Consider the following 15,828-nt stretch of genomic DNA (forward strand, 5'->3'; position numbering starts at 1 on the left):
CAGGCTCACACAAACCTCCTCAGGTCGGTATATCCTGGACACCCTCGGAATCAAAATACCGGCCAACGACCCAACCCTCCTCGCCATCTCACGATACCTTCACCGAGAGCTCCTCATCAGGCCGCTCCCGAGGAATATGCACCCGTCCCACAATGAGCAGCGCCGCAGAGCCCGTGCGAAGGCACTCCATCGAGCGTACGGCCCCCAGCCGGACGCCGTGTGGGCGGACGCTGCCTGCACGGGTGATGGAGCGACAGCAGCTGTGGTGGACTCCTCTTTATCCGCCCTCCTCACACTACCTCTCCCTCCAGACACGTCCCCAGAGGCTGCAGAGGAAGCCGCCATTGCCCTTGTTATAACCCGCACGGAAGCCCGGTACATTTTATCCGATTCTAAAACTGCGATTCTAAATTTTGCTCGAGGCCGAGTCCATGTCCCTGCTTTTCGCACACTGGACTCGCCCGATGCCCCCCCGCCCCGCCAAGTGGAGCTGATATGGGTGCCCGCGCACTCCGGGAATCCCGGAAACGAGGCCGCCAACCTTTTAGCCCGTGGTTCTTTAAACCGGGCTCAGGTGGCCTCGGATCGGGGATTCACGAAGGATCGCATGCACTCATTCAGTGAGCTGACCCAGGCATACAGAGCCTCTCGCCAGCTCTACCCCCCGCCCCACCCCTCCCTAGATAACAGACACGCAACACTCTGGCGCAGATTACAAACACATACTCTCCCCTCGCCCCTTACCCTAACCCACTATCATCCCTCCTTCCCCACTCCTGCTTGCGCCCTATGCCCAGAACCCTTCGCTTCTTCCCTCCACATCCTTTCCCTCTGCCCGGCGGACCCTCCCCCGCGGGACCTAGAGAACCTCAAGACCTTGGAGGACTGGGAGACCCTGCTGCGCTCGGAGGACCCGGCCGTGCAGACCATCGCCAGCGGCCGTGCTGCCAGTGTTATGGACCTTCGGAACATAAACACTTGAGTGCAGTGGGGTCGTGCGGGGACCCTGGGGCGTGCCCCGAATTCCTCTGTAAATAAAGTTTTCTCTCTCTCTCTCTGGTGTCGAATAAAAAAGAACAGAAAGAATGCAAATTGAGGGCATGGGAACCCGCAGCGCGTGCCAGCATACAAACTGCGCGCACATGAGACCAGAATTTTTCTCACCCTGCTGCATGAAATAGAGTCCACTACCGCCGTTCGAGCCAATTCCTACGGTAGTGGACAAGAAATGTTGTCTCATATAACACAGTCAGGTGCAGGCGCACTCGATAATATTTTCGCTTGATTGAAAGATATTATCAATCACCTGTACTGACGCACTGAAATCTTTGCCCCGCGTTTTGGGGAATTCGCAAAGTTATTATCTAAAACTGCCCACTTGGCGAAGAAGAAAACAGAATTTCAAGAACCAAGGCTAAAAATTGGCAGTGGCTTAGCTGTGGTTAAGCCTAGATATACAAGCGAAAATGTTCAGTTACGCTTGGTTTGACGTCATGGCTGTCGCAGTTCGCGCACAATGCACTCAGAGCACCACGATAACGGTGGAGGCGTTTGGCCCTCCACACACTGCCTGTACCGAGGCGGAAGAGGAGACGCGCGTGTAGTAAATACGGGGCTGTCTTAGAAGTTTGCTTTAGAGACATTTACTGTGGTGTCCATTCCTTTCGGGCGTACACCAAGATATGAGAGATAGGCATTTCCTTTCCTTAAACCCAGTTTTCAATTCATTTTACTTTCCTTGACGCCCTTACGGCGCGGTTCGGGTATCCGCCGAGATATGAGAAACAGGCGTCGTTTCCTTTCCTTAAAACCAATTTTATTTTCATTTTCCTTCCCTTACGGCGCGGTTCGGGTGTCCACCTAGATATGTGTTTCCTGCCGCACTGTTTGTCTTTTATTTATTTTTTATTTGTGATATTTTATTTCTTTCATTTCTTTTTTTATTCTCGTTTCTGTGCTCATTTTTATACTTTTTTTTATTCCGGAGTAGGCGGTCGCCTGCTCTGCGCGTGAAGTAGCTCGGTTTAGCGCATGCGCAGAAGCGGCAAATCTGGCCTCCGGCTCACGCGAAGCGCTGTGTTGACTATAGTAGTATAGAAATTAAAAAAATATAGCAGTTGCTAACACTGGGCCGCGGTCCGCGGCGTACTGTATTTCTCCCCTGGCTAATCGCAGCTGTCAACGAAATCAGGTTTTTAATGTTTCACTATATCAAACAATCCATGCCTCAAAATTCTAGAGCTCATAATTTTTTTTCTTTGATAAGGTTCTTGTCAGCGTAACAAGAAGTGTAAGCACCGGACTGCTTTATCATGGTGGAGGAATTCTGTGCGCGAAGACAGATTGTGGGCGGAGCTTCACTGCAGACTTAAGTTGTATCCGGCTATAGCCTAGTGAATTCAATAAAAAAAAATGGCTGAGTCTTAACTTGGTTAACCCTGGTCAGATGCGAAGCATATTGATGGCTAGGCTTGCTAATACATGGCTTTCCTTGGTTGAATACTTCGTCATTTTAATACAACCACTAGAAGCCTTCGTCGTGGGGGAAGACAACGGCATGGCTACAGTGGAACGCCGACTAACCCCGAGACGCGCGTTGGGTGAGCGCCTGGATTGCCACGGAAGCTGCGTCCGCCTGCCCGGTGGAGCGAGCGTTTCACCTGCACCGAGTGTGAACGCGCGTTCGAAATACGCGGGAATGCCGCTCGAGGACATTCCGGCGTCTGTGCGATTGCATCGTTCTCCCTCTCCCAGCGCGTGACGGCGATCTGTCGTGACGTCATTGTGTCACGTGGTGTGATGTCACCATACCACGTGGTCTGCACGGCGTGCAACCGCAGCGACGGCACAAGTTGGAGCCCCGTCTCTGATCTGTCGTGACGTCATTGTGTCACGTGGTGTGACGTCACCATACCACGTGGTCTGCACGGCGTGCAACCGCAGCGACGGCACGATTTGGAGCCCCGTCTCTCATCTGTCGTGACGTGATTGTGTCACGTGGTGTGCACGGCGTGTAACCGTCACGAAGGGCTTGGGTTACCTATTGTAATATGCTTCGCATAAAAATTGCGTAGTAAATGTCTCGCATTCCGGTGAGATCCGGACCGCGCTGTAAAGTTAGGGTTAAAGAAAAGGTGTAAAAGAAGAGGATAAAGAGGTGCTGTATTGAAGGGCTGCCGACTTTTGGGTGGTGGTGGTAAAATCTTTAATATTCAAAGAGAGTTGGAGGGTCAGAAAACCCCGCTGCATGGTCGGTATCCTTAGTCCGGGAAACCGCACGACGAGGCCCCGTCTCGCGCCCGCTTTACTAGAGCTCTTTGGGACTCCAGTGTGGAGCATTTGAGGAGGGCAGTCTGCCATGCCTCTGGGGTGGGGGTAAGGGTGGGGGCGGGGGAAGGTGGGGATTCTGAGAACATTCCCACACCATGTGAAAGATATCGCAGATATCTACACAGTGCGGGCAGCGCCCATCTTTGTTCGGATCGAAGTGTTTTACTATGACAGGACAGAGAAGAGTTCCTGTCTGCAGGCACCACAGAGTTCGCTACTCCGCCTTACTCAGCCCCTTGGCAGGTGCCGGGTAGAGGCGGTGGCTGTCGCAATAATGAATTAGGGTTTCGCGGAACCGCAGAAGCGGTTTATGAGCTTCTGAGCCAGGTGATAGGGAGCAGAGTAGAGGATCCTGCTGGTCACGAAGGCATGGGCGAGCCGAAGCGCGTCCCTGCCTCGCAACCCGCCGCGCTTGTTAGAAACACGATGGATCATGCGTCCGACCTGTTCGCCTACGCGCTTGAGTTTGGCAATAGTGGATTCCGGGCTGAGCCTGTTATGGATGAACAGACCTAGTATGCGGATCCTGAGGATTCTGAGCCAGGAGATAGGGAACGGAGTAGAGGATCCTGCTGGTCACGAAGGCATGGGCGAGCCGAAGCGCGTCCCTGCCTCGCAACCCGCCGCGCTTGTTAGAAACGCGATGGATCATACGTCCGACCTGTTCGCCTACGCGCTTGAGTTTGGCAATAGTGGATTCCGGGCTGAGCCTGTTATGGATGAACAGGAATCCTGAGGATTCTGAGCCAGGAGATAGGGAACGGAGTAGAGGATCCTGCTGGTCACGAAGGCATGGGCGAGCCGAAGCGCGTCCCTGCCTCGCAATCCACCGCGCGTGTTAGAAACGCGATGGATCATGCGTCCGACCTGTTCGCCTAAGCGCTTGAGTTTGACAATAGTGGATTCAGGGCTGAGCCTGTTATGGCTGAACAGACCTAGTCTGCGGAGCTCCTTGACCTCTCTGATAGAACCTCCCACCCAGAAAGATGTGCAAACTCGTGTTGTCTTTAGGGTAGGATCTTCTGTCCAGAAGTTCCGATTTTGCGGTAGCGCATTGGAGACCACAGCCGATACCCTAGCTATCGGTTATGGTGGCGGCCCGCTGAAGACGGTCCTCCTTTTCCCCAAGGCTCCCTTCGTTAGTCCAAATTGTTATGTCGTCCGCGTAGAGTGCGTGATGGATGCCTTCCGCCCGGGCCAATTGGCGGGAAAGCTGCATCATGGCAATGTTGAAAAGAAGCGGCGACAAGACCGCCCCTTGGGTTGTACTCCGTGTACATATTGTGTATGGTCGATATTCGTCGTCCTCAATCTTGAGGAAGGCTTCGAGAGAAAGTCTCGTACATATGTGAATACCTTGCGCCCACAATCGGTGGTACTCAAGTTAGTCTAGATGCTGCCACGACGAACGTTGTCAAAGGCCACCTTAAGATCGAGGACAAGGATGGCCTTGTCGTTGTGCCGCATGGTAGTGGGTCGTATTTTGTAGCGGTGTAACTGGAGGAGGACGTCCTGCGCAGATATGTGCGGTCGGAACTCGAACATAGTGTCTGCAAAGAGGCCCTTGGTCTCTATGTGTGGAGAGAGGCAATCCCTACCCATCGTCTCAATAAGCTTGCCCGCACAAGAGGTTAGTGAGCAGGGCCTCAGGTTGTCGGTATTCACTGGCTTGCCTGGCTTAGGGATGAATATGACCAAGGAGGTCTTCCATTCGGGAGGGAGTGGACGCCCGTCCCAAATCTGGTTAATGTACACTAGCAGGTGGAGGTAGAGCGAATCTGGAAGGTTGGCGAACAGATTAACTTTTATGCGATGCCGACCCGGAGCCGTAACTCACCGCATTTTAGCTAAATCCGCCTTAAGGTCGTGTAACTCAAAAAGGGCATCAATGTCGGGATTCGGCTTTCCCGCGTACGCGTACACGGGCAAAACTGGGTCCTCTATGCGGCAGAGATATCTGTCGCATAGGGTGTCCGCGAGTTGAGCCGTCGTACCTTGGTACCCGCGCAAAGCCCGCCGTAGCTGTCTTTGCGTCTCCCCTCTCATTTGAGCAGGGTCGATGAGACTGCGAAAGAAGCGCCATGATCCTTTCGAGCCCATCTGACGCGCTGCCGAATTACACTTCTCTATCCAGTTTGAATCGGTGAGCTGGGCAGCATGTGCCGCAGCCTGCTCCGTGAGGTCGACAATGCGAGCCTTAAGTTTGCGATTCACCGTTAGCTTCTTCTGTGGTGTTCGTCCGTGGAAGCAAGAACCACGAAGCTGCAGCAAAGTTCGGCGACGGAATTCCTTTATTCAATCTAACAAAGTTACTGGCGAGCGCCAGCAGAGCTGGTGGTGGTGGTGGTGAAAACATTTATTCAGAACAGGAGGTGTTTGGATCGGCCCGTAAGGGACAGATCCTTACAAACACTAGGTGGAGGTCCCTAGTTTGGGACCCCAGTGGCGGTAGCCGCCGCCCGGGCGCGCCCGACTAAGGCTTGTTGGGCCTGTAAGTCGTGGCAGCCGAGCAGGGTCGCCTCCCAGTCCTCCCGGGTTGGGTTGGGGATAGGGGGAATGGCCGGGTTGGAGGGGCAGGCCCACACCATGTGATAGGTGTCCGAAGACACCGCACCACAGTGCGGGCAGTTGCCGCTAAAGGAGGGGTCAAAATGTTTTAGTGCTGCCGGGCACAGCAATGTATTGGTGAAGAGGCGGAGAAGAAGCCGCTCATCCGCCTTCTTTAGGCCTTTACATGGGCTAGGGTAAAGGCGATGGCTATCTTGAAAGTAGGTTGCGATATTTTTGAACGTATAAACCGGATTAAAATCGGGTTCCTGATCGGATGGGGAGGAGAAAACAGCCCGGTGAGAGAGCGCGCGGGCGGCTGCGTCTGCTGCCTCGTTTCCTGCCAACCCCTGATGAGCAGGGGCCCATATGAGGTGACGGTGTGCGGGGTCCGTATCCCGTATGCAATTTTGGTATATTCGATAGGCTAGGAAGGGAGTGCTGCCTTGTTCGACGTTCCGACAGGCCCCTCGCGAGTCGGTAATTATGTATTTTGAATTGGAATGTGAGGCCGCGAGAGCAATCGCGACCTCTTCTGCTTGTGTTGCACTGCGGGCTCTGAAAGTGAGGCCGTTAACTGTGTTGCTGTTGTGAACTACCGCGGCCGTGTACCATCCCCCGTGGTGAGGGCCGGAGGCGTCCACGTAGTATACACCTGTTTTGTTGCCATAATATCGGGCTAGCGCTTCCGCTCGTGCCAGGCGCCGACCATTATGGTCTTCATGTGACATGTTTGCTGGAAGAGGCCGCACGTGGAGGGCACGTCTCCACAGTTCCGGGATGCGAAACCTGTCTTCCATTGGAGGGGTGTGTTGTATATGGAGTCGAGCAAGAAGGCGGCGACCCGACTCCGTTAGCGACAAACGCGTGTACTGGTTTGTAAGGTGCGCCTCCCGGAGCTCCCGGAAAGTATTCACCACCCCAAGGGCCATAAGCCGGCTGTTCGAAGTAGTGATGGGGAGGTCAAGGGCACGTTTAACAATTTTGCGAAGGATGACCTCAAGGGCATCCTCCTCTTGTTTCCGTAGGTGGAGATAAGGAGTCGAATAGAGAATTCGACTAGTTACGAAGGCGTTTGCCATCCGCAAGGCATCCTTACTTCGTAACCCTCCGCGTTTGTTGGAACCCCGGTGACCATGCGGCCCACCTGGTCCCCCACCTTACGGAGTTTGGCCAATGTAGTGTAGCAAGAAGGCGGCGACCCGACTCCGTTAGCGACAAACGCGTGTACTGGTTTGTAAGGTGCGCCTCCCGGAGCTCCCGGAAAGTATTCACCACCCCAAGGGCCATAAGCCGGCTTTTCGAAGTAGTGATGGGGAGGTCAAGGGCACGTTTAACAATTTTGCGAAGGATGACCTGCCTTTACCCTAGCCCATGTAAAGGCGGACGGGGCCCATTAGGGACGTATCCCGTCCTTCAAAATTCAACCGTCTGATTATTGATTCGGACAATGAGGACAGCTGCCCCGCTCCTTCCATCATCACCCCCTTGATGGCGCAAGTAGCTGGCTCTGAGGCAGCCAAACCCTCCTCCTCCCCCCCCCCCAAGAATTTTAAATCATGGCGAGACACCTTAATCAAAGGAGTTCCGCCATCTCCAATTCGGCCATGTCAACTTCAATAACACAGTGGAACTGTAGAGGCTTTAAGGACCGCACTAAGCGGGCCAATTTCCGCCTCTACCTTGAAACTTTCGGGTCCTTACCAGCCGTGGTTGCCCTCCAAGAGCCAGGCCTGGGCGCCACAATTTCAAATTACACGACGTTCCAACAGGACCCCGCGTCTTGTCTTCTCGTTCACAAAGACTACACAGCCAACCTAGTGGATCTCGACCTCAAGCTCGAGTATTCCTATGTAATGGTGCCTATCCTACCACTCCGCCGCAGGGACCCGCCGTTGCATATACTGAACGTGTACTGCGCTCCCAAACTCAAGCGAGTGACTTTTGCGGACCTCTTTAGCCGCGCGCTAAGAGTAGCGGGCCGCGATCCCCTGCTGATAGTGGGCGACTTTAATGCTCCCAGTCAGCTGTGGGGGTATCGCAAGGAGGAGTCGCGCGGACGTAGGCTGGCGGAGCTTGCGTCCACGTTGGGCCTCACCCTCCACACGGACCCCGTCCAGCCAACACGGCTAGGAAACTCCGTGACACGGGATACGTGCCTGGACTTAACCTTCACTCGCAACATACAACACGCAGACTGGATCAACACCGAGGAGACCCTCGGTAGCGACCACTGCATCATTAACACTACACTACGCACACGCCCTCTCAAGCGTCCTAGAACACAAGCCCGTATCCCAGATTGGACGAAATTCAGGCAAAACTTTAACTCACTTGATAATACACCCATTTCCGCGCAAGGCTACACAGCATGGTCCCAACAGCTGCTGGCACACCTTTCCTCGCACGAAACACACATCCAGCTCTCAGAGGCGATCACGGACGTGAATAACCACCTTCTACACCTCTGGGAAGCCCGTCGCAGCCTCGTCCGCCGTTGGCGACGCCAGAAACACAATAGAAAGCTTAAAGCTCGAATTACCGAGCTTACCCAGAAAGCGGCAGAGTACGCGGCCCAACTCGCCGACTCCAACTGGGTAGATAGATGCAACACGGCCGCGCGACAAATGTCCAGCCGAAACACGTGGCGTCTCTTTCGAGCCCTAATCGACCCAACCCAAACACGAACCGAAACACAAAAACATTTGCAGCGAGCCATGCACGCTTTTCCTGGCAACACGACTCAACTGGCACAGAAACTTCGGGACCAGTATCTGTGTACAGCCCAAGACCCCCGTGGATCTGCGTACTCTTATGCAGGCAGAGAGAACACGGAGCTGGATCAACCTTTCCAGCTACATGATCTGCGGGCGGCTCTCGCCAAAATGAAACGGGGCACTGCGCCAGGACGGGATAAGGTCACCGTCAAGCTTTTGACGAACCTGCCCGACTTGGCATACCAGTCCCTCCTGGAATACGTCAATGCGATTTGGCGCGGGGACACCCCCCTGCCAATCGAATGGAAAACGGCTTTGGTCACTTTTATTCCTAAAGCTGGCAAACCAATTGACACAGATAACCTCCGCCCCATCTCTCTCACCTCATGTGTGGGCAAACTAATGGAGACGATGGTGCGGGATCGGTTATCTACATATCTTGAATACAAACATGTCTTTGCGAGCACCATGTTCGGATTCCGCCCACACAGATCCGCACAGGATGTCCTCCTGCAACTCAATCGGGAAGTCCTTGACCCCCTCGAATGCCCCCATAATGACCGGGTCGTACTCGCCTTGGATCTTAAAGGGGCATTTGACAATGTAACACATGAGATCATACTCACTAACCTAAGTCACACCGACTGTGGCCTCAACACATTCCGATACATAAGCCAATTTTTAATGGATCGTCAATCCTACATTCGAATTCAAGATAGAGACCATGGTCCTTACCTACTCGGCACGCGGGGAACCCCTCAAGGCGCGGTACTTTCCCCGCTGCTCTTCAATCTGGCCATGATGCACCTGCCGGCCCAGCTGGGTGGTGTCGCCGGCGTGCAGCACGCCCTGTACGCCGATGACATCACTCTGTGGGCCACGCAGGGCAGCACAGGGGATATTGAAACCAGCCTGCAAACAGCGGCGACGATAGTAGACCGCTATGCCCGCCGCTGCGGTCTTTAATGTTCCCCTCAAAAATCGGAATTTGTGCACCTCCGCCCCTCACAGAAGTGCACAACTAAAATATCTCTTTCTCTCGAGAGTGGTCCCAGCAGAGCTGGGCCGACGTCTATGACAAGCTAGGAAGAAGTTCCCGCGACAGGGCTCGGTGCCGCGGTATATAAACCCTTATCAAGGGGGCGTGTTCCAGTAGCGCACATTGTTATCAGAAGGCGCGGAGCAACTACACTCTCCCGTTCTTATTTTCATTCGGATACATGGAAATGAAACACGAAAATATAGTTCATGGCATATAGCGGTCTGGAGGGCGTCGGTGCCTCTCCGGATAACGGCGCTCTGTCGTGGCTGGCAGAGGAGATGAATCTTGCTGCACCGCCGTCGTCGCTGCATGCGGCTGCTCGGAGTCATGCTGTTCAGGCGCAGAACTCGAGTCCATGCTCATAGCCTGAATGATGTGGTTCTGGTGACGGTTCCAAACAAACACACCTCGAGTTGTTTCCACTCGCAGTCTGTACGATACAAGTCCAGTTCTTGCCACCACAGTCGCAGGTAACCACTTTTCACCGCATCTGAAATTTCGCACCAGAACACTATCACCCACAGCAAATGCACGTGTACGCTGCTTGCGACGCACTGTCTGGACGAATTATCTTGTCGCAACATTCCGCTGCAGCGATGGCTTGACAGCGTCCAGTCGGGTGCGCAGCTGCCGCCGTAGCAAAAGAGTGGCCGGCGCCTCGCCCGTGGTCGTGTGTGGAATGTTCCTGTAAGACAACAAAAACTCCCCCAACGTTGTGCTTAAGTTTGCGGCGGTCCTTTTACGTATTGCCGCTTTCAAGGTTTGGACAAATCGTTCAGCTTGTCCATTACTGCTGGGATGGTAGGCTGATGTGCGCACATGCCGCGTGCCAATGCTTTTAAGGTAATTTGAAAAAGCAGCCGAAATGAATTGCGGGCCATTGTCGGACACCACCACTTCGGGGTAACCAAACCTGCAGAAGATTACGTGCAGCCGGTTTACAGTGCTTTCTGCGGACGTGTCACGCATCTGGCACACCTCGGGCCACTTGGAGTGAGCGTCGACCACAACCAAGAACATGGCACCCTTGAAAGGTCCTGCAAAATCGATGTGCAGACGTTCCCATGGTCTGGTTGGCCATGCCGACGGGTGCAAAGGAGCAGGGCAAGGCATTGTGCGCTGCGTTAGGCATGGATTGCACGAACTTACATGAGCTTCAATGTCACGATCGATTCCTGGCCACCACACGTAGCTGCGTGCTAGTTCTTTCATTCTAACAATGCCAGGGTGTCCCTGGTGCAATTCTTCGAGCATTTGAGGCTGGTATTTTTGAGGAATAACACGCATTCCAAGAATGAGGCATCCTAGTTGCCCAGAAAGTTCACAGCGCCTGTGAAAGAATGGCTTCATTTCTTCATTCACGACGTGCTCAGGCCAGCCGTTCATTACGTGCTGCCTGACTTGTCTTAGCAGCGAATCTCGGCTCGTTTCACGTGCCACCTCACGATAGTCAATTGGCAGGGATTGCATGCGTAGGAGATAAAATTGCTCATCCGAGCGTTCTTCACTGTCACTCGGCATAGGCAAACGATATAAGCAATCTGCGTCGGCGTTTTGAGACGACGGTTTATAATTCAAGCTAGACTTGTAGGCAGACAGAAGTACAGCCCACCGTTGTAGTCTAGCTGCGGCAATGGTTGGGATTCCCGTCTTGGGACCGAAAATTGTCTGCAAAGGCTTGTGGTCCGTAACAAGAACAAACTAACGCCCAAAAAGGTAGTAGTGGAAACGCTTGACGCCAAAAACTAGAGCAAGTGCCTCTTTTTCCAACTGACTATAATTTACATCTGCTGAAGATAGTGCACGCGATGCGTACGCCACCGGATGGCATTCACCATTTGGCTGCACATGAGAGATGACAGCTCCTATACCGTATGCCGATGCATCACACAACTGCAGCGGTGTACTGGGGTCGTAGTGCGTAAGAACCGGTGGTTGTGAAAGCAGCTTCTTGATGTCCGAGAACGCTGCTTCGAACTCATCATTCCAGGCCCAGGGGACATCGAGCCGTAGCAATCTGTTTAGAGGAAAAACAACGCTTGATAGGTTGGGAACAAACTTGCCGTAGTAGTTTATCAAGCCCAACAATGAACGCAACTGTTGCTTATCCGTAGGACGAGGAGCCTTCGCAATAGCTTCTAGCTTGTCAGTAGCTGGTTCTACTCCGTTCCTGCTAATGACATGGCCCAAGTACTGCAGCTTGTCTTTGAAAAATTCGCACTTTTCCTTCTTTATTCTGATGCCTCTCTCTGACAACCGTTTCAGTACCGCCTTCAAATTCTTCAGATGGTCCTCTTCCGTCCTACCGGTGACCGTTATGTCATCGATGTAGCAAGTAACTCCGTCAAGACCCTTTAGGACGTTGTCCATGATCTTCTGAAAGATCGCGGGTGCTGAGGCTATGCCGAAAGGCAAACGATTAAGCACATACAAGCCTTTGTGCGTATTCAAAGTCAGGTAGGCTTTCGACTCTTCGTCCATCTCTACTTGCTGATAAGCCCTATTCAGATCGATTTTCGAGAACTTTTGACCTCCTGCCAACGCTGACAAAAGTTCATCCAAATTTGGAAGCGGGTAAGTCTCCACATCTAAAATCGGGTTCAGCGTGAGTTTGTAATCGCCACAAATTCAAATTTACCCATCGCGCTGCACTACGGGAACAATTGGCATAGCGTACTTGCTACTGGCGACGCGAGAAATGATTCTCAACTTCTCGAGCTTTTGTAGTTCAGCCTCTACCCCTTCTACAAGAGCGAAAGGTACACTCCGTGCCTTCAGAAAACGGGGCACTTGGCTATCCTTGAACCGGAGGCTTGCCTGCTCTCCCTGTATGGTTCGTAGCTCGTCCTTGAACAGGTCTTCATTTTTTCGTACCAGAGTTTCTAATGCTGCCGGCGGACTGCCTGACGTAGCGGTCACCTTGCAAAGCCGTTGGAAGCCTGCCCAATCCAGCCTGATATGCTGTAGCCAGTTGCGACCTAAAAGTGGTGTCCCGTTTTGCGGTAGAATGTACAGCGGCAGTAAAACCTCTTGGTTGTTGTGGCGTACGAGCACATCTATTACGCCAACAGGTTTCACAGTTTCCCCTGTGTACGTCTTCAGTTGCATCTTTGTTCGCTGCAAACGTATACCGGGAAAGTACGCTTTGGCCTGACGATGCGACATGACGGATACTGCTGCTCCAGTGTCAAGCTGCATTTGTAAGGTAGTTCCTTCCACATTAACTTCTACCATTAGGGGCGGTGTCCGAGACATGCCGACACTGATCAGCTCTGTTAGGTCGGGCTGGGCGTTGCACTCAAGAGCGCGCATGCACTGCTTCCGTCGTTTCGATTCTGTCCTTTTGCACATCTTGCGTATGTGTCCTCGGCGGTTACATTCCAAGCAAGTAGCTCTTAAGGGCGGACATGCTTGTGCGTCATGCTTGACAGAACCACAACGATAGCATGAAGGGCCTTTTCGCGACTGCTAGCGTACCTGTTCTTTTCCTTTCCACCATGCATTCAGTGAACTTGTTCAGCACTGTCTGATAAGTCATGAGCTGTCGCTGCATCGTTCATTGCGGCTTCCGAGGTCAATGCGCGGTCAACTGCCTTCTGAAACGTTAAATGCTTGTCTTCGACGAACAGCTGTCTTGGAATGTCAATTCGCCGCGTGCCACAAACAAACTTGTCACGAAGCGCATCGTCGAGAAAAGAACCGAAATCGCAGGTTTGAGCCAGTCTGCCTATATCTTCTACAAACTGGGTTATCGTTTGAGTTTCACGCTGCGTTGCTCGATAAAACTTCGCTCTCTCGGCAATTACGGATTGCTTTGGAGACAGATGTGTGCTAAAAACTTCTCTTAACGCGCTTAGCGACTTTGAAGTAGGCGTATCGGGAGCAGTCAAGGACTTTAAAAGTTGGTAGGTTTTCGGACCGATGAGACTCACGAAAACATCCACTTGAAGGTCGGCTGGAACCTTGTTCGCCCTCAGGTACGAGGAAAATCGCTCGTCGTACGACGTCCAGTCACTGGTCGAGTCGTCGATAGGCTCCATTTGTCCCAGCTGGAAGGCCATTTCACAGTAGTCTCAGTTCCGAAGTGAGGAAAACAATACCAACTTAGCTCCAGGTTCCCGCTGTAGATGCGTTGATCCTCGTCGCCATTATGTGGTGTTCGTCCGTGCAAGCAAGAACCACGAAACTGCAGCAAAGTTCATCGACGGAATTCCTTTATTCCATCTAACAAAGTTACTGGCGAGCGCCAGCAGAGCTGGGTCGACGTCTATGACAAGCTAGGAAGAAGTGCCCGCGACAGCGCTCGGTGCCCCGGTATCTAAGCCCTTACCAACGGGGCGTGTTCCAGTAGCGCGCGTTGTTATCAGTAGGCGCGCAGCCACTACCTCTTCCACCGGTTGGTAAGACTCTGGCGCACCTCCCACAAGTGCAGGAGGTGATTGTACACTGCAGGGAACAATTCGGTGGTCTGAAGTGTCGTGACGTGTAGTCTTTGTATTGTGTCTAATTGCTCTGCCCACTCCGCATATCCACGGGAAAAGAGTTCAGGAGGTATCTCTTGTGTTCTGAACTTATGCCAATCGGTCAATTTAGCGTGGCCCCACTTTTTGCGAGCCGCCTTCGCCAGAAGAGTAACCCGGAGAAGGCAGTGATCGCTACCAAGAGTCTCTCCCAGGTTCTCTCAAGTAGCGTCTCTGGTGTTTGTAACTAGAGTCAGGTCAGGGCATGTGTCTCGCGTAACCGAGTTGCCCACACGTGTGCACAACACGGGTCCGTGAGGAGTGAAAGACGAAGTGTGGAGATGAGCTCCGCCAGCTTGCGTCCTCTGGCCTTATCAAAGTGGTAGCCCCAATGTAGGCTAGGAGCATTGATGTCCCCAACGATCACTAGAGGTTCCTTGTCAGCCGATTTGAGCGCGTGGTAGAAGATTTCGTTCAAGGTCAAACGCGGCTTACACGGAGGGCAGTAAATGTTAAGGAGATGTATTGATAGGTCACGGCGCTTAATCGACAAGACCTTGACCATACTGTATTCCTGTTCAGTCTCCAGTTCGAGGTCTATTGGGACTGCGGTGTACGCCTTATTCACCAGGATGCACGTTGTAGGACCCCCGTTGTAGGACCCGTTGTTGGACCCCCGGAGACCGCGAGCGGGAGCTGCTTTGTCTGAGTTGAGCTCCAATTTGGTCCTGAACGACAGAAAGAGCTGTCTAAGCAACCTGTTCCCCTATAGCAGGCATGATGTTTTCCAATTCGGCCTGGAGAAGCTGCGGAATGGAGCCCCAGACCGCTTCCATGATTTTACCTGGCAGAGCATCAATTTCGCTCTCCAGGTTTTACAGCCGGCTCTCCACCATTGGCAGCCTACCAACCACTGTGCTGGCCGACTGCTGCGACACGCTAGTCAGTCCGGATGCGACCGAGGCACTCTCATCACGATCTACCGGCTCGGCTAGTTCTATAGACTCGTAAGGACCAGCTTGATGTTATTTACGTCCATTTAACTTAGCCTCCAGGTCCTGAATTTTCCGCGCTAATAATTCTGTTTGGCGCCTAAGTTTAACATTTTGCCTCTGTAGGGCTTCTTCCGTTGGAGCGAGGGAGGGAGAGGCAGCCCAGAGGGAGCCCTAGCCCAATCGCTCACCTTGTTTTGGGCGGTCGCTAGAGGCGGGAAATCCCCAGCGCTGAAGTTTGGCGACCTCGCCTGGGTCACGGACTTCACAGCCGTCTTGACATGCCCGGACTTGCCCGGCGCCGAAGTGGACTTGCTGTCCTTGGCATTGGTGGGCGGAGCTTGCTTCTGAGCCGACTTCCGCTTGCTTTGACTCCGTGATGGTTCCGGCTTGATGGTTTTCCGGTACTTGCCGACGCAGCCGGCAGCACCGGTGAAGTGGGCATCCCCGCACAGCAGACATCGGAGGGTGCACTCATGTTGTGCTATGCCCTCGGGTGTGGTAGCCACCTGAGAGCCGCAGAGACCACAGCGTCCCGACTGCGGCCGCGGGCAGATGTCAGCCCGGCGCCCCACCGTGCCACATCGATGACAGGCAGGGATCGCCTTCTTGTACAGTCTCACAGGGATGCCCTGGTCGCTGCAGAATATTTGGCGGGGTACCTTCTTCCCTTGAAAGGTGACCACTGCGATGGCAGTGCCGCCCAGCTTCCTCACGTAAAGGATTTCCCCGTGTCTACA

Source organism: Amblyomma mixtum, chromosome 6 (assembly GCF_055824585.1).
Source record: "Amblyomma mixtum isolate Tamu chromosome 6, ASM5582458v1, whole genome shotgun sequence".
Classification (NCBI taxonomy): Eukaryota; Metazoa; Arthropoda; class Arachnida; order Ixodida; family Ixodidae; genus Amblyomma; species Amblyomma mixtum.